Source organism: Puma concolor, chromosome A2 (assembly GCF_028749965.1).
Source record: "Puma concolor isolate L17-30 chromosome A2, mPumCon1.1.hap2, whole genome shotgun sequence".
Taxonomy (NCBI): Eukaryota; Metazoa; Chordata; class Mammalia; order Carnivora; family Felidae; genus Puma; species Puma concolor.
The window spans coordinates 11,627,220-11,652,812 of record NC_141668.1 but is presented as its reverse complement, the minus strand read 5'-3'; the positions used below and the strand labels follow the sequence as shown (position 1 = coordinate 11,652,812).

The following is a 25,593-nucleotide window of genomic DNA, read 5'->3' as shown; positions in this document are numbered from 1 at the left end:
ATAGAAGATTTCTGAAGATTTTATTTGTGAGGTGGAAGAAAGTGATAGAGTAGTAAGTTTTTCTTTAAGTGATGCAATGTAATATTTTATCCTGGATGAAGAGATTTTGTGGTAATTACTAATGGTATAAATTAAAGCAGTGCTGCCTTAAGTTCTTGACTGTCCTTCTAAGTACAAGTAACTGTAAAGAAACAGGAAAAAAAATGTTATACTTTTCTCCCTGAATACAGTATTTGAAATATTTATATATATGCAAAGTAGGTCATATTTTATCCAAGTTGTCATCAATTCATCCAATTCCTGACATGATATATAATTTTTAATGATGTGCAAAAATATTCTGAGAGTACTCTATCCAAAATCATCTAAGTATTAATAAGACCAAAAGTTATAATGACACAGTAAATATAACCAAAACTTAGGGCAATATTTCCTCCTTTCTATCACAAAATAGATAACTCTCGCTCACAAAAACACAGGATTGGCAGCAAATGAGAATTTTCCGTGGCATCTTCAGATAAGTAGTACGGCTGCCAACCTCAACAAATTCCCAAGACATTTTAAAATGAGCAATTTAGTTGCCAGCTGCAAAATGAATCATTTTATTTATGAAAAGGCTAAGACAGTCTTGGATATATGATAGAATGTTTGCTTCCCTGCACGCTGTGCCAGAGACTGAAGCATCCAACAGTCATCCCAACTAATACCCCTGAAAGTCCAAGATCAGATTCATTCCCAGTATCTATCGCCTCTAGTGGAGTGCCCAAAGTGGTCGTCCGGTCCATTCTACTTCAAGGGAATTCAAGAAAGAATGCTGGAATTACTCCACTAGTCTTTCAGTTTACTAGGAAATGCGCTCTGTTTCCCACAAAATATATGAATGGAGTTTGAACTGCTGATTTCTTACCTGAACTGCCCTCCTGTGAGGCTGAGGACTGCCCTAGCAGTCGGTAAAGAATAACAACCCAAGAGTATGCATTCAACTGAGGAAATGGCTGACTTGGGGTGGCTTATGAAGGAGTCACTTGACACCAGCTACAATTTGCTAATGCTGAGGAGAATGCACTTTGTCACTTTACTAGGACAAAGCGGAGAAGTGTTCAAAATTTGGGCTCCTATACAGGAGACACCTTATTGTGTCCTGCGTTTCTGTTACACAAACAGTATTTTGGAAAGGCTGCAAATAAGAAAAATCACTCATAATCTTAGATATTTTCCCACTTTCAATCTTTATGCACGGATGTGATTTTTTGTTTCGCACAGCCCAGTCATAGCATGTGCAGTTTTATATCCGGCTTTAAAATTTACCTTCCAAATGAAAAATGGTTTCTCAATGAGCAGCTTTCTGCCTCATGAGAGAGTAGCCATTTCAAGAGAGATGGGAAGGGAAATTATTCTAAGATCTAATCAGACGTTTATAAACCTAGTGTCCTATTCTTTTTGGGATGTTTCACAATCTCAGCAGGTGTACATCTACACTTCCTTCTCAATTCTGCTCTCAATAAAGGACTCTGGGCCTACCCCACAGGGCCATGTTCTGGCTGCAATAAATACAGCTTTCAGTGTACCTGGTAGATGCTTGCACATTACTTTTTTCTTTTAATCTCTACTGTAACTATGGTTGTCCTTTTACATTTCTATTACTTTTTGTGCTTTCTCCTTTTGTTTTCTGATGGTCCTCGGGCTCGGGGTTTCTTGTTCTCTAATTGTAAGAACCAGCTTTTTGACTACGTGAACAATTCTGTCATTTTTAATCTCTCCTTTGATAGTTTTTATTTCCTTCATTTGACTTCCTTAGGTACACTGTATTATTCTATTTGTAGCTTCTTGAGTTAGAAACAAATTCATTTTTATTTTTTTAATTTTTTAAAATTAATATTTATTCATTTTTGAGAGAGAGAGACACAGCATGAGCAGGGGAGGGGCAGAGAGAGAGGGAGACACAGAATCTGAAGCAGGCTCCAGGCTCCGAGCTGTCAGCACAGAGCCTGATGCAGGGTTTGAACTCACGGACTGTGAGATTATGACCTGAGCTGAAGTCGGACGCTTAACCGACAGAGCCACCCAGACACCATGAAAACAAATTCATTTTTAGAATGCAAGTGTTAAAAGCTATATATTTTCCTAAGCAAACTTTACTGTAGCCTGTGATATGCAGGGGATTTTTTTCAATTCTTATAACGTATAAATATTCTTCTTGACTCAAGAGTTGTTAAAGAGTACATTTTTACTTTCCATAATGTGTTGTTATGAATTAATGAATTCTTATAAGCTGTAGTTTTATTGTATTGTTTCAGGATGTAGAATGTATAATTTTATTTCAGGGACAAAAATGGAAGTTTTTTGGCATTTAATTTTTTGTGAACTTCCAAAGTGGTTTACAAAGTAGTTATCATTATTTTAGTCATCGCTTATAAGCTGTGTTTGTATTTCATATACATACAAATAAACATATATTAATCTGTTATGTAAATCTTACTAATTATAATTCATATCTTTTACACCTCTTTTTGCTTGTTTTCTTGATCTGTCACAAGCTGACAGAGGTTAATTAAAGCCTCTAATCACCACTGTGTTTCTGTCAGTTTCTTTCACTTTCATATAATATATGCGTATGGATTTTGGTGCAGTGGTATTTGTGTATATACTTATACCCTAATTATGCCCTTAAATATTATAAATTCCTCATCCATCTCTCTAGACATAGTTTATCTTGAATCCAACTATACCTAATAGGAATTTCAACAACAGCTTTGTTCTTGTTAGTGCTTTTAACCTGGTTTACATTTAACCTTTCTATGTCACTTCACCTTACATGGATCTCTTGTAGTCAGTATATATGTTTTTTACCCTGTTTTTTTAAGTTTGCAATTAATTTTGTTTACTTCTATGTTTGGTTTTAGTTCTTATTTTTGGTTTGAAGTTAGAAATCATGCAACATACGTTCTTACAAAATATGTGTGCCCATCCCCTAGATTGGAAATTCCTGGATAGGACCACCTTTATTAATTTCTGAACCCTTTACAATTCTCAGGGCTGTACATAAGGGTTGGATCCAAAATACATTTGTTCACTGACTGGAACTGAAACGTCAGCATGAGTGGATCTCCAGAGGCAGAGTTGGGAGAATAACTGACAATCCCGTGGTGCTAAACGGGGCAGGAGGGACTGTTCCTGGCCTTCCTAGAAGCACAAAACTCCGGTCACGACATCCCTCAACCGTGTGCACCTGCTGTTTCTGTACTTGGCACAGACTAATTGGACAGACACACCTGTGGTCAGGAAGAAACAAAGCACTCAGTCCCTTCTCTTCAGCCACCTTGCCGTTGTTACCAACCTAGAGGCAGTTCCGGTCTGGAATGAGACTCTAAGTGCCCCATTTGCTTCTCCTAGATCAACGTGATAGCTGAAAACAGCAACAGAATTCAGACAGGTTTAAAATTCAAAGGAACAAGGGCCTGAAAAAGAAGTGCATTCCTTCCTTTCCGTGTTTCCCTTAGGCCCCTGGGATTTCTGCATCCTTTCCCAAAGCCCTTCTTCATTTACTCTAAATTGGAAGTTAATCTTCCTAAACATCCTTTGATAGATACATTTTTAAATTCTTTAAAACAGCCTTTGAAATAATCAGACTGTAATCACTGGATGGTTATTCCAGAGCTGGGCTCACATAGAAACTTTAATGACAACTTATAAAAGTGACTCTAAGGGTCTGTTGGCTCACCTGTCCCACCCACAGTAAAAAGAGTGTCACCTTCAGAATCCTGAAGGGGCGGGGATGTGGTGGAAATGTGGGTACGGTGGTTTTGTGGGAGAAATGATTATATTCTTTTAATCAAGGCCTTTATGCTTAGAAGCTACTTTGTTAAGCAATATATTATGCTCCTAGATACAAGCAGAAAAAAGCATCACAGCTACATACAGATCCAGGCTAGACCAGCGGAAGCCCATGCTGAATGCAGCTGAGCAGGGACAAGAATGCAGAAGGCATGGTTCTAGTTTTCAAGATTCTTTTCGGGTAATTTCTTCACAATAGGCTGACACTGATTTCCGAATTAGTTATCAGATCAGCCAAGCTCCGCATACTCTTTTATGAATTACGATAATAAACTGAAACAAAAAGAGATAAAAAAGGTGGTAGCAAGGTTAAAAAAAAGAGAGAAAAATGTAGCAGGTGGCTGGAAGAATGTAAATATATTCTTCACTCCACATTTTAAGTGGTTTTACTCGCAACAAGTAGAGAAGACAGAAAACGTCCCTCACTTCTTGAACCTATTAGGCTGTGAATTTTGCTCTAGTGGCCGCGGAACAAAGACTGGAAAGAAACGGAGCCGTCTGGAGCTCCATCCAGCATAATACACACACGCACGTGATGGAGACGGCCCAAATTCAAACCCAGGTAGGTGAGCATTTTTTCTTACTAAGTGTCGAAACGAAATAGCATTTGGTTTCCAGTTCAGTTACATATTTTGCGTTTATTCTTCTTCCCAAGTTGAGTTTGCAGGTTCTGCAGAGTAGCTGTCAGGTCATCCGCCACAGATGACAGAGGGTTGTGGGGCTCTGGGCCGTGAACCCCGAACCCGTGCCTGAACTGCCGACCAAGGGTCCGTCTCCCTTACCGGAGTTTTCGCATTCGGACGGGACGGACATCCTGACTCAAGATACAAGAGAAACCTGTCTGCCCCCAGTCTTTTCTTCATATTTAAACTAAGCAGGGAAGAAAAGACCCCAAATAAGTGGGAAGGGAAAAAAAAGTGTGAGTAGACATCTGACAGAGCCTGACAGGGGTTTCTGAGTAACGAGCGGGTGACTCACAATATCCAGCCAGATTATTAGGCTCTTATGCAGACGGCTCAACTCCCTCCCACCCATCTTCCCTTTACTTTTGCGAAACATACGGGGAGCTCAGAATCCAATTCATGTCAACAGGGCTTCCCCTGGCTCTCGGGGTTTGGAGAATCCTCGCTTTCCCACTTTCATCCTATGTATACAGTGACTCTGTAGGAATCCTTTTCTTTCCTTCCTTCTTTCTCTCTCTTTTCGCGTCCCCACTCCTTCCTACACCACCTTCCTCTCATCGTACGGTGGTAGGTCTCCTGTGGAACAGAATACAACCCCCGAGACAATGGATCTGGATGGGCCCAAGTCTGGTCGGAAACAGCCGTCTGGGGTTGAGTTATAGAATCTGTGTGAATTCCAGCAGTTTAAATAGAGGATGGATTTAAAAATAAATGCCTCAAGTGGCCCAGGGAAAGTTGCCTATAGGAAAATACGTGGAGCCAAACTGTAAGTTCAATTCAGCAACTACCCAACGGTCTTCCACATTTCTTGTCTTGACCTAGGTTAACAACAAGCAAACATCTATTCCCCGCGTCATTCAGAGGCTGGGTGGAAACCGCTTATTGTCCCCTGATACACATTTTTGTCTCCATCCAGAATAAAAGAACCGCTGAGTTTTATCTGGATTCACAGCTCTCGCTAATAGAGATGACATTTCTCAGACTCTCTTGCAAAAACATCCATGTGGAGGTTTTGTAGCAACTTAAGGGAGATTTCCTTAAAAAGACAGCTGATGCCTTTGCTCCTTTACTTCTACCTTGCTGGCCTGGCACACTAACGGGACACGGTGCCAGCCACCTGGGGTACCAGCACGTCAAAGCTGCACCCAGAAATGGTGGAGTGGCAGGTGGAAGGAGCCGGAGTCCAGAACGACTGTGTGAATTGAAGTCACAGGGCTCTGTTCTGATTCAGAGTGAGGCACTAATTTTATACCCCAAATCAACCTTAAGATTTCTTTTGATCATCAATGACATTTAAAAATGAATTAAGAGGCTTGCAGGGTGCCTAAGTGGCTCAGCTAAGCATCCAATTCTTGATTTCAGCCCAAATCATGATCTCATGGTTTGTGGTTCAAGTCCTGCACTGGGCTCTGCGCTGAGGGTGTGGAGCCTGCTTGGGATTCTGTCTCTCCCTCTCTCTCTGCCCTTCCCCCGCTAGCTCGCTGTCTCAAAATAAACAAATAAACTTAAAAAAAATTGACTACCTAACTCGGCAACTGCTGAATGATGTTTGTCTTACAAAAAAAGGTGAGATTTAGAATAAAACCCAGCATTTTTCGGCATCTTATTAACGCTTCCCCAACCCCCATATGTCCATCTAGAGACACCTGTGCTCAGACTTCCCAAGGTTCCCTTGAACTCCATGCAAGACGTCCTGATGAACCTCATAGCCACAGATGGCCTAGAAACTCCCATTATCCCTCACATCTCAGAACAGTGAGCTGCAGTTTGTACAAATATAATGATGTTTCAATAATTCAACAAGTCTAGATACAGCGGAGGCCTGACACACTGGCCTTTGCTGACTTGTAGTCTTTTCACAATATGGCAGCCCAAGTATTTCTTGTAAAATGTAGTCAGATAGGTTGTTCCTTAAAATCCTCCGATTCAACTCTGTCCCAAAAAGTAGAAAGATGAACTGGAAAAGCAACAACGCTTCTCAGATCCTTAAGGGAAGGGAGGTCAAAGGGTAAACTGGTGCCCCCAAGTTGAGACCAATGGGTGAATACAGAGAATCCAGTCTCACCAGGGCGGAACCTTCAAGCCCACACCTCCGTGGGGGCCAGTGCCGCATAAGAAAACCTGAACTAGGGGCGCCTGGGTGGCGCAGTCGGTTAAGCGTCCGACTTCAGCCAGGTCGCGATCTCGCGGTCCATGAGTTCGAGCCCCGCGTCAGGCTCTGGGCTGATGGCTCGGAGCCTGGAGCCTGTTTCCGATTCTGTGTCTCCCTCTCTCTCTCTGCTCCTCCCCCGTTCATGCTCTGTCTCTCTCTGTCCCAAAAATAAATAAACGTTGAAAAAAAAAAAAAAAAAAAAGAAAGAAAACCTGAACTCTATCAGACGAACTGCTGGAGCCTCAGTGTGGACAAGGCTGAGGGATGAAAACTCTCCAGGGCGACCCGGTCATGGGGAGTCGCCGTATTTTCTGTGAGTTTCACTTCCAGGAGCTTGACCAGATTCCCATAGTCAATAGCAGAGAAAAGTCCCGCTGTGCTTCTGGCAGGGGGAAGGGAAAACGGGCCATTTTGAAATACGGCAGCGCACTGTTTTTTCTCTTCAACAAGGCCTGCCCTCAGGAGGAACTACTTAACCAGAGCTCAGCCTGCGGAGATACCATCAGAGCCCAAGCGACCGGGAGGCAAGGGAAATCCCGAGCTCCAGCCCGCATCAGCCGTCCTGTCCCGCCAAAGTGGGGGGGGGGGGGAAACATCTGAGGAGCCTGTGTGTGGAGTGCACAGTCCAGAGGCGCAGGCTCACTGACAGACTAGACTGACAGACCGAATCGCTAGAATGTTCATCTGCTCCCACACCTCCCCACCACCTTACAGGCCTCTTTACAGCAGCTCCTTTTACCCAGTATATCAGGTCATCAGGTCCAGCTACCAAGAAAAAATTACAAGGTATGTTAAAAGGCAAAAAACCAACACCAAAACCAAACAAAAATAGTTTGAAGAGACAGAGCAAGGATCAGAACGAGGCTCAGATATGGTAGGGGTGCAGGAATTTAAAACAACTTTGATTAATATCCTCAGACCTCTAAGGAGAAAGTCAACAGCATGCAGGAACAAACGGGCCATGTGCGGAGAGAGATAAAAATTCTAAGAACCCAAAGTAAGTAGCGGAAGTCAAAACACTGTGGCAGCGACAACGGAGGCTTCTGACGGCAACACTGCTGGACTGGACATGGCTGAGGAAAGAGTCTCTGAGCTTGAGGAGATACTACCAGAATCTTCCAATACTGAAAAGCAAAGCAAACAGTGACAGAAAAAAAAAAAAAAAAAAAAACCCAGAAAGCTGAATACCCAAGCAGGAAAGGTGTAGCAAGCATTATGGGAATCCCAGGAGGAGGAGGAGGAGAGAAAGGACCAGAAGAAGTACTAAAAACAATAACCACTGGGCAGGCCAGACACCAAACACCAGGAAGCTTGGAGAATAACTAAGCAGGATCAAGGCCCAAGAACCACGCAGGGGCAGGGCGTGTTCAAAGGATGGAGAATCAGAGATAAAGAGGAAGTCGTGCAGGAAGCCAGAGGAGAAACCAGGTCTTCCCACCTTACCCACAACAAAAGCCAAAGTCGTCAGCATCCCTGCAAAGGCCATACGGGGACCAGAGGAGACAAGAATCTACCGACTTCTGGTCGGAAACGGAAACCACATGTTTCCTTATGATTCTTGCTTTCTACCCACTAAAAAAAGAAATGTCCAGGCTTAAGAAAAATTAAAAAGTGGTTAGCAGACAAGAACGGTTTAGTGCATTCCTTCCTGATGGTTTTATTGCTTTCCTGCTGCCTTTCAGTGACCCTTGGCTTGAGCCCATGGAGTCCACTTCTCTACCTGTCTTTAGTGATGATTTGGATTTTCACTCAAATCAAAGTCCGCTTTTAGTAAGGAGGTATTGGTCAATTCTTTAAAAACAATACCACCAACCGAAGACAAAACTTTGTAAACAGTAAGAGTCTATTGGCTCCAAGTTCTTGCCCCTGAATCTGTAACTATCCAAAATACCATGCAGTTAATACCCTTAAAAGTGTAAAAGATTTCCATATATTATCTTTTTTGAATTTTGCAACATGCCTGCATTGTTAAAATTATGTGATTTTTGTCCTACATATCTGCGTCTGATTTCTACTGGAGTTTTGACTTCTTCCTCTATTTTGTCATTTTATTTTAGACGACTTATTGTTAAGTTCTGCCAAACTCTTTGTGGAAAAAAGTTGACAGTAGAAAGAAGAAAGAAAAAAAGAAAAATAGTAAGATTCTCACCTTAGAAAAAGCTGGAAATACAGGATTCTTCAAGGTCATATAAACTGCACCAGGAAGGAGATGTGACCGGACGCTGGTCCTCGGGCTCCAGGCCTACTTCTGCTCTGGTCCCCCCAACCCCCCACTTCCTTCCTTCTGCCCAGGATGATTGGCTCCCAGATACCGGGAACCAACAGAGAAAACAGTGCTGAATATGCAGTAGGTCCTCAGTAAGCCTCATTTCATAAATCGGCTTCTTGGCAATCTACATTCTAATTTTTCATCAGTTCATGTTTGTATTCTTGACAACCTCACTTCAGCTGCAATCTCTGGGGTTGGACAAGAGTTCAGATAGATGGGCCAAAGAGACAGGATTCATTCTCTGGATTCAGAGAGGAAAAAGAAAGGAAATCTTGAATATGTTGATGAAACTTCTGATGTACCACTGGAATGTCACAGCAGCCTTACTTAATTCCTGTTCATGCTTCTGTTTTTTTCCACCCTGATGTATATGTTGCTCGTGTTTTTGCTTCAGAAAGTCAAATACACTCAATAAACATGATCAAAATAGGTCTTCCCCCCAACACACACACACACACACACACACACACACACACACACACACACACACACACAAACACACCCCGTTTGGAGAGATGCCAAGAATCACCATCGTATCTGAACAGCATTAGATGATCTATTTAATGTGTTCTAAAATTTAGGAGATGCTGTACTAAATTAAATATATGTGTATGTGTACATATATTTATTATTATTATTTAATGTAGGCCTGTGATCCTTAAACCAAGAGCTACAGGCTCAGTACCCACCCCAGGCTGCCTAGCCGTCTAGTGCTGGATGTCTTTAATTCAGAAATCAGCAATGCGGTACTGGCTAGATTTTCTAAGTCCCCATGCTGAGACCCAGACCCCATTCCTGGCCCTCTTACTCTAACTTGCAGTGATCTGGCACACGAAGTAGTGAAACTGGGGACAGACAGAGGCCAGAGAAAAGCGCCCCAGTTTTCCCAGAACATGCCAGAGCTGCTGTGCTGCACACTCTCGCCTCCCCCCGACCCCAACCCTGCCAAGAAAACCAACTGGAGCCTAAGTTTTAGACTGATCATCATCCTCTGGTTACGGGCTACATTTCTGGGAGGCCAGGGGCTGCTTCCAAGGGTGCAGAATGAGACACACATAAAGGCATCATCAATCATTCATCAGTTACAATTACCATTTGCATCCATTTATCTAATCAGAGCCCGCGGCGACTACCACCCATGAGCAGTTCAAAGTCAGTTAACACAGAAACATTCGGGGTGATTAACACTATCAAATGCGTATGCCTGCCCCGGCGTGTGTTTCATTTACAGGAACGATATATGCTCTCTCTCCCCCGTATGACGGCTGAAGGAGGGCAGGGGAATGACTGGAGAGCGGTGAGAACACAAAGCTAATCATCTGCCACATTTCCTCAGACCAGCAAAGGAAAACATCCTTCGGGCAGCTAGTAACTGACATTGTGGTTCTGAAGCATATTTTCTGTTTATTTGCCGAATCACATAAAGAGGCAAAGCCGCTTTATACACCCATCCAGCTTCCTCCCCGCAACTGCATGCACAGTTCCCTGCCACATCCCTCAACCCTTTTCCCGCTCACCCCCCCACACCCTCCAGGCTTTGTCTGTGGGGTTTCTCCCTCAGGCTCTTTTCAGGATTACAATCAGCCTCAAAGCTTCTACGTACTCATTTCATCCATGACGTCTTTTTGGGAGCATCACAAACAACTCTAAAAGTACCCAAGATGGTCGCTGACAGGACACTGATGACCTTTCTTTTTTCCTGTTCTGGAAAGGTCTCCAAGCCTCTCCTGTCACGGCTGTGTGTGTGTGTGTGTGTGCGCGCGCGCGTGTGCGTGTGTGTTTTAACTCCAAATCATACCTCATTGGTCAGACACATGCTGAATTGATTTCTGTTCGCTTCTTGCCCCGTTGTTAATGCACTGTTATACTTTCTATGTTATGTAGCTTAATTTAAGGATCTTAAACTCTCAAACTTTTGTTCTGTACAATTTCTTTTCGTTTGAAAAGAAATATTTATATAACATAACACCCGGTGACAGCAGAGTGACGTCACTAAAGGGTAAAATCCTAGCTCACCTACTTCTGGACCCGCTACTGGGTTGTGTTCATGTAGCTGTGACAACTTTGTGGGGGAATTTACATTACACTGAGCCTTTGCCATTGTATAATTTTAACTAAACCCACTGGACGGAGGGATGAGGTATGGAGGGGAGGGGGAGGGGAGGCACAAAATGCATTAACTCTCAAGCTGTCCCAAATGGATTTAACTGAATTTCTCTTGTTCTTCAGCTAAGATGCTCCAGGGTGCTGTTTGCATCCTGGTTGAAAACACGCTCAAGAAACCTGAAACCTTGGTCAAGGGTGAAAAGTGCTATTTTCAGGTCAGTACTCTCGCCCCTTCCCTGTCCCACACTCAAGTGTGTTCCTACCTGCGAAGAAGGCTGAAACCTCTGTTCTCCCCAGTTCTTTTCTCTATGTGGCAGCATGAAAGGTGGCTTTGCTGGAGGCTATGCCAGGCCTATCTTTAGCCTGAATAATAGGATAATTCGGTTTCAGGGTATTTTAAGTAGCAGAGGGAGAAGGTGGGTTGTCTGGCTGCCACGACGCTCGTTCCTGCTTCCACATGTGTTTTTATGTTTTTCCTCCCGCCAGGAATGTTCATTTTCTCCTTTCTTGCCTCCCTTTTTTCCCCTAGTCCTCTTACCTAACTATAAAGGCCCAGCTCAACTCAAATCTGAATTGTGAGGTCTTCCCAGAGCAAGACAGTGATTTCTTCTAGATGTCCTTTTTTTTTCCTTTTAATTTTTTTAAGGTTTATTTATTTTTGAGAGAGACAGAGTACGAACAGGGGAGGGGCAGAGAGAGAGGGAGACACAGAATCCGAGGCAGGCTCCAGGCTCTGAGCTGTCAGCACAGAGGCTGACGCGGGACTCGAACTCACCAACTGCAAGATCATGACCTGAGCCGAAGTCGGACGCTTAACCGACTGAGCCACCCAGGGGCCCCATCTTCTAGATTTACTTCTTATTGCATATTTTCTGGAACATATAACAGAATTTTCTACACCCTGTTGTCTTCATATACATACAAGATCGTGTCTCTTCTAAGTGACGATAGTGTTTTTGAGATCAGTCGTACATCACCGCTATGCTAGTCAGGCTTATGGAAATGAATGATACTGGGGGCACCTGGGTGGCTTGGTTGGTCGAGCATTCGACTTCAGCTAAGGTCGTGATCTCATGGTCCAGGAGATCAAGCCCCACGTTGGGCTCTGTGCTGACAGCTAGGAGCCTGGAGCCTGCTTCAGATTCTGTGTCTCCCTCTCTCTCAAAAATAAACAAACATTTTTACAAAATGAGTGATATTTAAATTGCTGTTTCTTAGAGTTTGAATTTTTAAAAATTACTTATTTGGGGGCACCTGGGTGGTTCAGTTGGTTAAGCATCCAATTCTTGATTTCGGCTCAGGTCATGATCTCACAGTTCATGAGATCGAGCCCTGTGTTGGGTTCTGCACTCACAGCATGGAGCCTACTTGGGATTCTTTCTCTCCCTCTCCCTCTCAAAATAAATATTTTTTAAAAATTACATATTTGGGAGAGAAAGACAATGTCTTATGTCTTAAATGCTTAGACACTGGATATTTTTATATTTCTTAGAAAAAAATAGCAAAACAGATAATTGTAAAGCCAATTAGGATAGAGCTCTGGTGTGTGTGTGTGTGTGTGTGTGTGTGTGTGCATGATCCAATTTGAATGGGTTTTACTTTTATATATTTTAAAAATAATTTTCTTATAAATTATGTTTTCAAACTTTGAATGCTTTCATACTAGAATCCATTTAAGCATATTTCCAGTAATAAAAATGGGTTAATACATTCATCGGCAGTTAAGTAAGATTATCTTAAAGAGTAATGGGATTTATGACACATCAAACCATAAGTATATTCAACTATATATACACATTTCTTAGAGGTTGCATACAAAATGAAACATGCAGGAAAACTTCTAAAAATACCCTTTGTTCACATATTTTGAGATGTGACATTACAGTGAGTTATTCGTGAGAATTTCCTAATGCATTAGGAAGCATGCTGCAGGATATTCTGGAAAGGTAATGGAGGCTCAGTAATACAAAGTTTTTCTCCAGTCTTCTTTTCCAAGAAATAAATGAGGGGAGACTTCCTTTTCAGTTCAAGGCTAGCTCTTCCTGTCCACAATCTCACTTATCACTTCATCCTACACATTTAGGCTAGTGGCTTATTCTTTTACGAGCCTGCTCCAGCTCCTCCACTGGAGTCCAAGTCCTCTGGAGACAGATCCAGGATTTTTCCATCTGTTTGCAAGGCCTACCAACAGAGCACCCGGTGTTAAGTATGTGCACATGATAGGAGGGAGAGACAGCTTGCGAGACAGACAAGGGCAAAAGTGGGAGACAAGAAGAAGGATGGTGAGTGATGACCAGGTTAGTGCCAAGTGTCCATAAAGACTGTGCTCCAACACCAGCTGGGAACTCGACAAACATGATCTCATTCATCGGCATGGCTATCTTTACCCCAGATCTCTATCCAGCCTTTTACTGAAAGTCCTTGGCCACTAGGCACATTTCTCTCAAAATCTTCAGGAAAACTCACAGGCAGGAAAGGCCCTTAAGTAGAAATATGGCACAGTGAGTTCTGGATTGTAGTGTTGCAGGGAAAGAGTACAGGAAGATTTATTTATTTTTTTAATGTTTATTTTTGAGAGAGAGAGAGAGAGAGAGAGAGAGAGAGAATGAACACACGAGTGGGAGAGGGGTAGAGAGAGAGGAAGACACAGAATCTGAAACAGGCTCCAGGCTCTGAGCTGTCAGCACAGAGCCCAATGCGGAACTCGAACTCACGGACCGCGAGATCATGACCTGAGCCGAAGTCGGACGCTCGACCGACTGAGCCACCCAGGTGGGCCCCCTCCCCCCTTTTTGTTTTAAAGGGAGGAGTTGGTCTAAGAGAGGGAGGACAGATGGAAGTAGAGGAAGACAGGGAGGTGGGAACAGGATGGGAGGTACAGGGAATGGAAGACAGCCTGCTGTAGTAAAAACAAAAAGCGCCAGGCAGACAGAGAATAGAGAGGAACGGGCATTAAAACAATGGAGGCCACGCCATAAAGAGCCCTGACAAGCTGGTTAGTGAGCCTGGACTTCAGCTCGTGTGCAGGTGAAGGGGATCCATCAGACGTTTCGGGAAACTGACAAGAGAGTTTGGACAGTCTGCTCTGGCAGTTTTATGAGGGACATATTTGAAGGGATAGAACCGCAGGCTGGGAGACAATTAGTAGATGAGATACGAGATAAAAAGCTCAACTGAGGCCAGAGTATTAGAACTGGAGATGAGGGGAAATATTTTGGAGGTAAAATTACAGCTCTGTGGGTCACCTCTGCCAAATGTAAATCGTATGTCAGTATCACTCCCTGCTTAAACCCCTTGGATGGCTTCCTATTGCTCTCAGAACCCAACGCACACTTGTCCACGGCCTACAAGGCCTTGTTGGTGTTTCCCTCTTTATCTTATACCCAAGGCCCATTCACCCACAGTCCCCAGCCCCAGGCCGCGCTTCTGGTCTGTAAGCCCACCAAGCCCCCTCCCCTCCCACAGTGCACTTGCTTCCCCTGTCCAGAATTCTTTTCCCCCAGCTCTCTTCATGCCGACTTCCTTCTCATTCTGTTCATCTCACCTCTTCAAAAGGACCATCCATGGAAACCCTATGTAATGTGCCCTTCCTCAATTACTCCCTATAGTTTTAATTTACTCCTTTCCTCCATGCCACTTATCACCGCATCTACTTGTCTTGATTGTTTATCATACTTGTATTTTACCTGTTCGTTATATTATGACCCCTTCCCCAAAGGTGTCACGGGAGCCCGGGAATTCTTGAGCTTGATTTATCCTTGACGGGACCAGCATGGTGGTGCTTGGTATATGGACACTCCCACTCCCAAAAAAAGACTATATAAATGAATACACATGAATAAGTGATAAAATATATGATTGTACATAATACTTAGAAGATGAGTTAAAGGAGTACGTCTAGTAGTAGAGCGAGAATTTGCACCTAAGATGACCTGGCTGCCAACTCCACTTTTAGCCACTATCCAAAGCACTCCTCCCCTGTTTTAGAGTAAACATCTGATTTATTCATTGAGACTGTAAGGCAAGTGCTATAAATATAAAATATAAACACTGAGTAAAAACATGTTTAACTTGCCTATGAGATATTTACATGCTATAAAAACAAAACAAAACAAAACAACAACGACAACAAAACACCCCAAACCCCTAAAAACCCTTTTACTTCTTGCATGGTTAATCTGCAAATCTGGTCACTTTAAAGATATGGCCTTTCCCATTTATTCCTTCAAAAAGGCTTAAAGAAGATGGCAGAGAAATAACCTCAATGCCAAGAAGTTAACTATTTTTGTAATATGCTAAAACATAGTAATAATATGCTGTATAGCATTTTATATAAAGGCTAACAAGTGGCATTTCCTAGATAAAATTAAAACTCAGTCTAATAAAAGCTTTGCTCCCTTTTTAATTATTTTATATAACATTTGTATTCTATACTTGGTGGAATATCTGTAAAATTCTCTAACATTGGATACTTTTGATGTATTAAGGGAATCTTTACTTATGTCTAGATCCTTCTATTTACATTTTTATAAAAATTAGGTAGTATGCTACACCATAAACTGAATAATAACAGACTGATTCAGTTTTTCTGTATTTTCCTTTATGACAAAGAAATATATCTTATCAGAAACAACTTCCTATCAGGGAATAATTTAGGGAGGGGCAATATTAAAGGAGTGACTTTCATTTTGGATTCAATTTTCATCTTTTTCATGCCAGAAGTTCTGAAATTTTCGTGTACTTCAGGATTATTTAAATGTTTTTGAAAATGAAGATTGCCAGGCCTCCACCTATATGGTCTGGGGCCCAGATATGTACATTTTAAAAGTACCCCAGAAAATTATGAGGGAGATGGAGAGTCTTATATGGTATGCATTGCTAGAATTCTACCAAAACAAAACAACAATACTTGGGGAAATTATGCCTAAATTATATAATGCCTTACAGGTTACAGTACTTTGCCATTCATTATTTCATTTAATTTTCATAACACAATGATAGGAAGAACAGGTATTGGCATCGTTTTTGTTGTTGTTGTTTTTATTTTATTTTTTTTTAAGTAGGCTTCATGCCCAGCATGGAGCCTGATGCGGGGCTTGAACTCACAACCCTGAGATCGAGACCTGAGCGGAGATCAACAGTTGAACACGTAAGCGACTAAGCCACCCAGCTGCCCCAGCGTCCCATTTTAAACACAAGAACCTAAGACTGAAAGAGGGTAACTGACTTTTCACATATGGTCCTCTTACTAGCAAAGTGATACTTACTCATCACATACGGACGTCTGAGTACCTGCTTTGGTGCAAGCATTGTTCTAGTTTCTTAAGAAAAATCAGCAAATAAAATAGATAAAAAATCTCTCATAGTGATTATGTTCTGGCAGGGAGCGACTGATGTAAGCAGTGGACACCATAAATAAATAAATCATGAAACTAACATTAAGTCAAATACAACCCATGCAAAGTAACCAGAAAGTTAACTACTACCTCATACAAAGATTATCAAATGGACTTCTGAAACAAATGGGCTCTCTGGTTAATGAAATAAGAAACAAAATGAAAAACAACACTCTATTCCCTTAGGAGTCTAATAGGGACTTAAGTACAATAACAGCATCTTGCAAACACATAACCTTTTATTAATGTAGCAACAAAGTCCTCCTGTCTGTACACAGCTAACTGGAAACACATACACAGATTAATTCCCCTGTGGCTGCATTATCTGAAGCACACACGTGGAATGTACATTATTCAATCTATTCTGTAGATGGCACTGTAGGTCCAACAATGACAAGGCTTGGCTCACAAGCCTTGTTATCACTGCCCCACACGGCAAAGTATCGTATCGGGTGCTTATGAAAACCACATTCGCTCTAAAAGCAGAAATCACTTTGCAATGGCAGGACACAACTCTAATTTGTAATGTAATGAAACGTTCTTACTAAGTATTGGGTCCCACAAAGGCTGAACTGCTGAAATCATTCTATTTATCTTGCTCTATCTATTTTAGTTTGTTGCCAGGTATAGTATAATGTCTGTTCTCGAAGTGGACAAATGATTCATTGATAAAGTGATTCATAATAAATCATTCCTGTGGATTCTGGGGCTGACTCAACCAAAAGAATACTTCTTATGGCACTTGAAGTTTACTTCCCAGCCCAGGAAGTTAAGTCATTTTCTGCAAGGACGTAGATTTAGTATCTGCTGAAGGTAAAGGACAAAGGGTTGAAGACAGAGGCACCACAGCAGTCAGACCAGAACGCGAGGAAAGGCGTCTGTCTTCTTGGTCTGGAGCAAGGAACTGCTGTCAGTCAGCTAAAGCATTTAAAAAAGAGAAAGGTCAAGGCTCCTGTTCCCGAAACCCAGACTTTTATTTTATTTCACATTGACTGACTGATTGATTAACCTTTTCGCAAGGGTCACTAATGGCTGATGTGATGTAACTGGAAAAAGAGGGGCAAAATAGTTCCAACTATGCCGTAGGATCAGACTGCTCTCTCTTCCCATATACTTGAATTACACTGGCTTTTTCTGGCTCAACTACAAAGCTGGAAAACAAGTCATAGTTGAGCAGACATTCAATAAGCACGTTGCATTGGACTGGCCATTCCTTTACAGGTAAATCCTGCAACATACAGGAGGGATGGGAGTCTGGCCGTTAATCATCCTGGCCCTCTGAGTGTCAAGATAACGTTTGTCCACTAAGAAAATTCTTTCTTCCATTAGACCGCTAAAAAGACACAGCTGCCCTGTAGTCCTCACCCTCTTGGCTATTTATGCTGTGCACTGAAGGACAGGCCTTGCCAGACTCTTCTGGCTGATGAATACTAGCTCACCTATGCCCGCTTAAGTGGGTCATCTCTCCTACCCTTTGTCTGAGCCAGTCACTACTTTAAAGAGCTGACAGGGGAGAGATGAGGTGTTCTCATCTTTTTTTTCCCCCTTCCTTGGAGATGGTTGCTTCAAGCAGCCTCTCACCGTTCCTGTCCATCTGGCCAATTGAACTTCAGTGACAGAAATAAAGAGTGAGGAATAATACAGAGACAAATGCTTCAGGTCCAGAAACAGTGAGGATGCTAGAATGATGAGAAAGTAGAATGACACTCTGGATAAAAAGAGAAAGAAAGGATATAATGTATCAATGCTGACCCCCAATTCCTCAAGCAGACCACAAGGATTTTATTTTTCAATTATCCAGAGGTTGAGGTATTGAAGGGAATCCAACGAGGACCCTAGGGCTCACAAAATCCTGGCAGGGTAACAGTCTGGGATCAGAAAATCAACAAATGAACTGTCAAAGCAATAACATTACTCTTTTTTCCCAGTGTCTCAGGCTTGAGTGGCCAGCTGGGAAGTTTGTTTTAAAGAATGTTCCGACTTTACTATCAGGTCAGTGTATCATTTTACATAATTATTTCACTATTGCATGCAATGCATTTTACTTGAAAAAAATAATAAAGTGAAGTACAACTCTAGGGATTCCCTGATTCAACACTAATTGTTCTGGGCCTTTGGAGTCAGCACTTACTAAGGGGGTACGCATCCAAGAGAGAATCTGGTGTTTTGCTCTTGGGTTGAAAAGAATACTGCTGGCAAATGGAAGGAATGAACTTTGATTTCAAGGACCTCAGTTATTTTTTCCTCCTCCAGTCATGTTTTTTTTCTAGGCAAGTGTCTGTCTCCATCCTTCCAAGGATACTGTTAATCTATGTTCTAACAAAATCCTCAGAGAAGAAGAGAGCTTATCTACAGGAAATACAAAGTTATAACAGAAAAAAATTACAATTTCAATCTGAACACAGGGAAAAAAGGAGCAAACCACAATATAAGTTTTAATTTATAATTTATAAAGGAGCATCCTTACTATGACAGCCTAAGTGAATTTATTGGAACTAAACAGTCATGGTTAAAAAAAAAAATCACAATAAACCAAAATTGGTAGTAGGGGGAAGAGGAACACATATGCATGTTTTGGGGCAGGTGGGGTTATGCCACTAAATAAGTCTGTTTTGATGGCATATGATCTACTTTTAGTTATTTCCAGGAAAACAGAGGAATATATTGAATTACTCTAGATGGAAGTGCAATTGTTGGCACATAAATCACAAAAAAGAGAGCTAATCTATTTGCCCACCCTTGGCAAAAAAATTTAGTGACAGGCATGCAAATCAATCTCTTCTTTTTCTGCCTTCCTTCCCTCCCCATCTCTGTGTATGTGTACACGTAGGTGTGTGTATGTAGATGGATGCATGCCGGGCCCACGAGTTCCTCCCTCTATGAATCATCTGGCTCTGTCATGGTTCTAAAGGAGGCGTTACAGAGGACACGTCCTCTAGCTGAAAGCAGCAATGTGGGTTATTAAAGAAATAAGAAGAGCCTCCTAAGAAGAATAGGTTTTTTAACCACTACTGCTAATTAAACAAACAAGATGTTCCCTTCCTACAGAATGTTCCCATTTTCAGTCCTACGTTCTATCATCCCAAACAGTGTTCTTCCAAACTTGAGATTTGGTTCCTTTTCATGTCACAAAGGTGTAAAGAGAGGGGGTCATAAAACATATGTACAACGAATAGGACCCACTGAGACTGTTTTTCAAGAACCCATTTGAGCATTTTTAGGGAATGCTGGGTTCTAAAGAACTGTAGAAGAGTGGCTTAAGGACTATGGCCACGTGTTCCTATTATAGGGAGACTTGGAATGATTTGAATAGCCCGTCCCACTCTGTCAGTTACAGCCATCTCGGTGATGTCCTACGTGAGCAGAGGCATGAACACAGCAGAAAGGCAGCTTAGCTCAATTATTTTTTTAAGTTTACTTATTTATTTAGAGAAAGAGAGGGAGAGAATAGGGAAAGGTCAGAGGGAGAGGGAGAGAGAGAAAGAGAGAGAGAGAGAGAGACAGAATCCAAAGTAGGCAGGCTCCACATTGTCAACGTGGATCCCGATGCAGGGCTCGAACGCACAAACACTGAGATCACGACCTGAGCCGAAATCAAGAGTCGGATGCCTAACTGACTGAGCCAACCAGACACCCCAGAAAGACAGCTTAGCTTTAAATGCAGCCCTTCTTAACTCTGACTGTAAAAGAAGCACTTGGGAAAGTTAAAAACCAAAATGGGGGGAAAAACACCAAAAAAAAACAACAAAAAAAAAACCCCAAAAACCACCATCTACACAACAACTGAGATAGACCAATTAAATTAGACCCTCCACTACCCCCAGGTTATTCCAGTGTGCAGTCATGCTTGACACCCTCATTTGCTTCAGAAATAGTTCAAGAGGTCAAAAAAGAAGGTATTAAGACAAAACCCTTGGCCTGTGGGATAATTTATCAGAAAACCACAGGGCAACTAATTCTCTGCCCAATTCTCCTAAAGTAGGTCTGACAAAAATCTCTCTGTAGCAGCTCTGTGAATTCTGCGATCCCGGCGAAGGTTTAGTTTTGCTTTCGGTAGGAGCCGGTATCTGAGTGGTAAGCACGTGGGTTTGGAGTCAGGCGCTTACAGGCCTTGTGACTCCAAGCAACAAAGTTCATCCCTATACCTTACTCACCCTCCCTGTGAAATGGCACTTCACCCTGTTGGATTACAGGAGACAACTCACAGACATGCCTCAGGAGACTTTCTGACACGCAAGGAAGCAGTCAGTATTCACTTCGAATTTATTGGCTATCATTTCTTGCAGAAAAAATAAAGCAGAGGGCACACAGTTAGAAATGTATGCACAATGTTAGGAATTCATTTCAGTGACTTCGAAAAAAACCCCAACTACACGTGATAAGTCACTGTCTGTGGTAGCACTAGTTATCATACCTCAAACAAAACAGTTGTTCATCTACCTTTATGGTTTAAGGTTCTAGGTAAAATCTTGGGCAAGCAAAGGGCTTTTGCAATTTAAGGAAATGTGTAAAAATCCCTGTGTTAACATACTTTACCCTTATTTTGTAGATTTAAAACATATTGTTAGAAATAATCACAGGCAATGGACTTGTCTTCTCTGAGGCCTCTCTGATTTGTATTAATTTGATGGATGCCTACCATATACATATATACACACACACACACATATATATATATATATATATATATCCCCATATATATATACACCCATATATATATACCCATATACATACATATACATATATATACCCATATATATATACGTATATATATACCCATATATATACATACCCACATATATATATACACACATACACACACACACACACACATATATATACCCCCATATATATATGGGTGGATATATATATATATATGGGTATATATATATATATCCACCCATATATATATGGGTATAGCTGTGTGGTCAAGCTTTTGGCTTTCAGTTGTGTACAAGGCAAGTTAGCTCGGTGCTGTGCCCAGCTGCCGACAGTGGTGCTGATGTAGAGGAGGCTGTTCCTGGCCACAGACTTCCACTGAGAACGCCAAGAGGGTTGACCAGCACAGGCTGAAAATGGCCCTGCATCTTCAGAAGCTTCAGAAGTTTGTAATACTCAGGAGAAAAAGTCTGATATCCAGTTCTGGTGGGAATATCCGATTTCAGCTGTCCATCATGATCTCAGTGAAGACAGAAGTATAATTTATTATTGTTATTACACTGGCTGGTGATTGGAAACACATTACCAATGTACAAATTAGAACCTCTAATTCTAAGGTAATTATCAGCCAATTTTAGAGCTGTTAACACGATTAAAATTATGAATATGTTAGCTGATTCACCCTCGCAAATCAGATTTTGATTAGATAATACTACATGCAAATAGGTACACTATTCAAATTTCTTAAAGGTTTTTTTTTAGTGGAAAACCTTTGACAAAATTGTTCAATAATGTACGCAGAGCTAGGAGAGGGAATGAATGATTGATGGCTTTCCCCCCATAAACCTTACTAAAGGTCCTGATTTGGTTGGTCTCCAACTGTTTTGGCTCAGAATTAGGAATTCTAGTTTTGATGACAGCTCATGTGCACTGATTAGAAAAACATCTCTCAAAGCTATTAGAAAGGCAAGTTAATCACCAGAAAAATAATGGTGATAGAACAGTATTTCATACCAAAAGTTCTTAACATGTCTGCTTTTAATTTATTATATGGCATATGCTCTTAATGAAGCATCAATGAACAGTTAGTACCTACAGAAGCATGGCTCTGCAGGTAATATCTGAAATCCACCTACAAGTATAATCTTTCTATAAATAGCAGCAGGCAGTGCAAAGTGCAGTATAGTGCGTGTGTGGTTGTATGTATGGAACTGTGTCAATTTCCTATTATCTACAGAACTTCATTTACAGTACAACTGGTTGTCTAAATTGCATCAAATTGTTTTAAAAAAGGTGGTAGGTCATCTGGTTGGGAGAGAGCAACAGGACAGAATAAATGACACAGAGATTTGTCACATTTCACAAGGATAACAGACACTTCCAGTCTTTTTTGTTGGCAAGAACCAAGTCATTCCACAAATTATAGGCCTGAAGAAGAGAATACCCTCTTTCACAAGCAGACATGGAAGTTGAATTTGGAAATTCAATGGTTAACGGTACATAATGAAAAAAAAATATATCTAATGTAGCCATCATTTCTTTAAAATGTCACTCAATAGATCTTACCCCTTTGGAATAAGTGAGAAATGCTTCTTTAAGTGCTTATTCAGATAAATGACATAAGGTTCTAGTTTCGTATTTGGGCTGATTTTTAAAAAGAAAAACAAACACTTACTGTATCTTTGTCTAATCCGATTCCTACAGTGATTCCGGAGTCATCTTCATTAAACACAAAAGTGATCACCTCCCTCCTCCGTTTAAAATCTCTCCCCACTGCCTACAGAGAAATCTGACCTTCCTCTCACAGTCTGTGAGCCCCATTGGGATGTGACCCTACCGACACTTCTAACAGCATCTCTCACCTCCACCACCTCTACTGTGTACCTGAACTACATCGGTACCTTCTGACCTATCATCGCACACTCTTGTGGAGGCTACACCATCTTCCTCGAATGTGCTGTTTCATTTTATAGTTGCTACAAAAGATTTCTCTTCAAAGATTATTTGTAATTGTGACATATCATAGCTTACCAAGAGAACAAATTAGCATATAAATGACGAGCCTCTGGCATCAAAGGAAATATTCAACAATAGGGATGTGTACGTACACACACACACACACACAACTCACAAATTATTTAAACTGTGTGGAAAAGTGTTTTTCCCAACTTACAAAAAAAAATAAACTACAACAAAAACTTGGTCTGACTTGATCCTATTCATAGCCCTATGGCAACATATAAATTACTGTAATACAGAAACTCACAATAATACATGGACATCATAACAGACTTAGAATAGATTTAATATTTCTCCATGTTGGGAAAAATCACATTGAAGTATTTCATATCCCTATTCTCCTGGTTTTATGGTTCTTGGCAATTCTTTTCATTATTTTTGTTCTTCAGGCAAGGCTGCCAAATCCTTTCCTAGGCTTCATCCACCCCATCGCTCAGGGGTCCCGGGCTCCAGCCCCCACTCTGCTGCCAAGCTCCCTTTCACTGCCTTGGCATCAAAAATGAAGCCCTGCCCTAATAACCAGTGTGTGCAGGGCAAACAGTAATTTCCTTAAAGCCCCCTCCTTTCACAAATCAGAACATGACCTAGAATATTACAGTCATTTAGCTGATCATTTGCTTCTGCTTTTGATGTCTCTGCCCCCTCTTCCTCGCACCTCTCCTTTACATGAAGGACCAGGATTTTTGTGTCTGTGGTTCCCATAATGAAAATGAAAGGATCTGACAAGTGCTGGAAATAACGGAGTGATAATTCTGATCAATATTCTAAATATACACTACGGTCTACAATGGCATATGCGGATTCTTGGGACCCAAACTGCTGTGCCACACAGTATCAGAGAGGCTGATTAAATGCTGGCACATATCTCAGGAGAAAGGTTGAAAAGCTTGAAACTTCTCAAAGTTTCTGCAAAATTATGTCAGCCTCCCCAAAGCTCTTTTCTAACGTTTTAATCTGAATCCCTTTCCATTCCCTCAGGGATCCATCTATGCCTTGATCAACCTGCTGTCCACTTCTCCAAATCAATGAGACCAATCTGTACTTTGACTGCAATTTCCGGTTGTATCATCTAAATTGCTTTAAAAACAATTTAAAAAGGCAAAAGAGTCTAACCAAAGGTTCGAGGCACCAAGTGCAAGGCATTATTAATCCTTCAGAACACACACAACAAAGGAAATCATTCAGCACCATTTCAGCATATTCCACCACTCAGGAGATTCATGCATATTTAAATGAATTAATTTATTTTCCGCAACTTGCTCTTTAAGAGCTTAAGTGGCCATTTGCTGTTGCTTATTTCAGGATTCTGTGCCCTTGTTCTCTGAGTCACCAACTTAGAGCTTGAGTGCTCCAGGTGTATTTATGCTCCCAAAGTATTTTAAATTACCCATTAGGAAATCCAATTTCCTATTTATAAGACTCAGAAGTGATTTTCCACTGTTCACTTTTTTCTTAATTAAGGATACAGGCCTGTATTCACAGCTGAATTTTTGGTATTCTATATTATTGGCTCTGTAACAGTCAATATTTTAGAATGTCATTGATATCAGAATCACAGAATCAGTTACGACTGGCCACTCGTGGGTTCTCTTAATATTGATATTTTGGGTCCCCATAAAAATCATCACCATGATAGTATCCATTACTCCTACTCTGTGCCAAGCACTCGATGTACACTATCTCATTTAATCCTTTCGACAGTTCTAGGACATTGTTATTTTCTCTATCACTATTACAGTTTGATGAGAAAATGGAGGCTTAGAGAAGTGAACCACAGGGTCATATACCTAGCAAGTGGCAGAACTGATTACTCAAACCCATCACTTCTTCCTTCCAAGCTTTACACTGATTAATGTCCAAGGAATGTAGACTGTGTATTAGAGGGTACCAGAATGATAGGACCCGGTTTCTGCCTTTAAGGAATTTATGATCTAGTGAGGGAAAGGGGCGAAGGAGATTACACCGACACTACAATCCCAGGCTATGAGTGCCTTAAAGAGACTTGCAAAGTGCTTTGAAGATTCTGGGAAACGAAAGATCACATCTAGGTGGGGGTATAAATCTTCAAAAGGCAATTGCTGCTCTGTAGAAGCCCAGAAAATAAGGTGGGATTCAGAAAATGGAAGTGTGTAGTTCAGGGCATCTATAACTGGCCCATTCTAGGCCGCTGGCCTTGAACCATGGGTGATTCACAACAAGGAACCAAAAACGATTTGGTTTTCGCTGTGGACTGAAAGCCTGTCATCTAGCGGTGGAAGCCACAGACATGGCAAACTCCCGGATTTCGGACACGGCAGAACTGGATCACAGTGATGGACAGGGTTCCTTAAATTTTTGTTTTGAGGGAGCTCTCAAGGCATATCTTATTTAATAGGACAGAAAGGAGAGCTTCCTTAGCACAAAGTGTCTTTTTATTTTTTTTAACTTTTTAAAAAATGTTTGTTTATTTCTGAGAGAGGGAGACAGAGCACGAGT

The 25,593-nt window shown here is 41.4% G+C and overlaps 1 protein-coding gene across 7 annotated transcripts in view; it reads right to left on the bottom strand.

Annotated features, from left to right (window-relative positions):
• Positions 1-25,593, bottom strand: part of TPK1 (thiamin pyrophosphokinase 1) — a 352,058-nt gene that overhangs the window by 48,298 nt on the left and 278,167 nt on the right. The gene's annotated exons all lie outside the window — the stretch shown is intronic.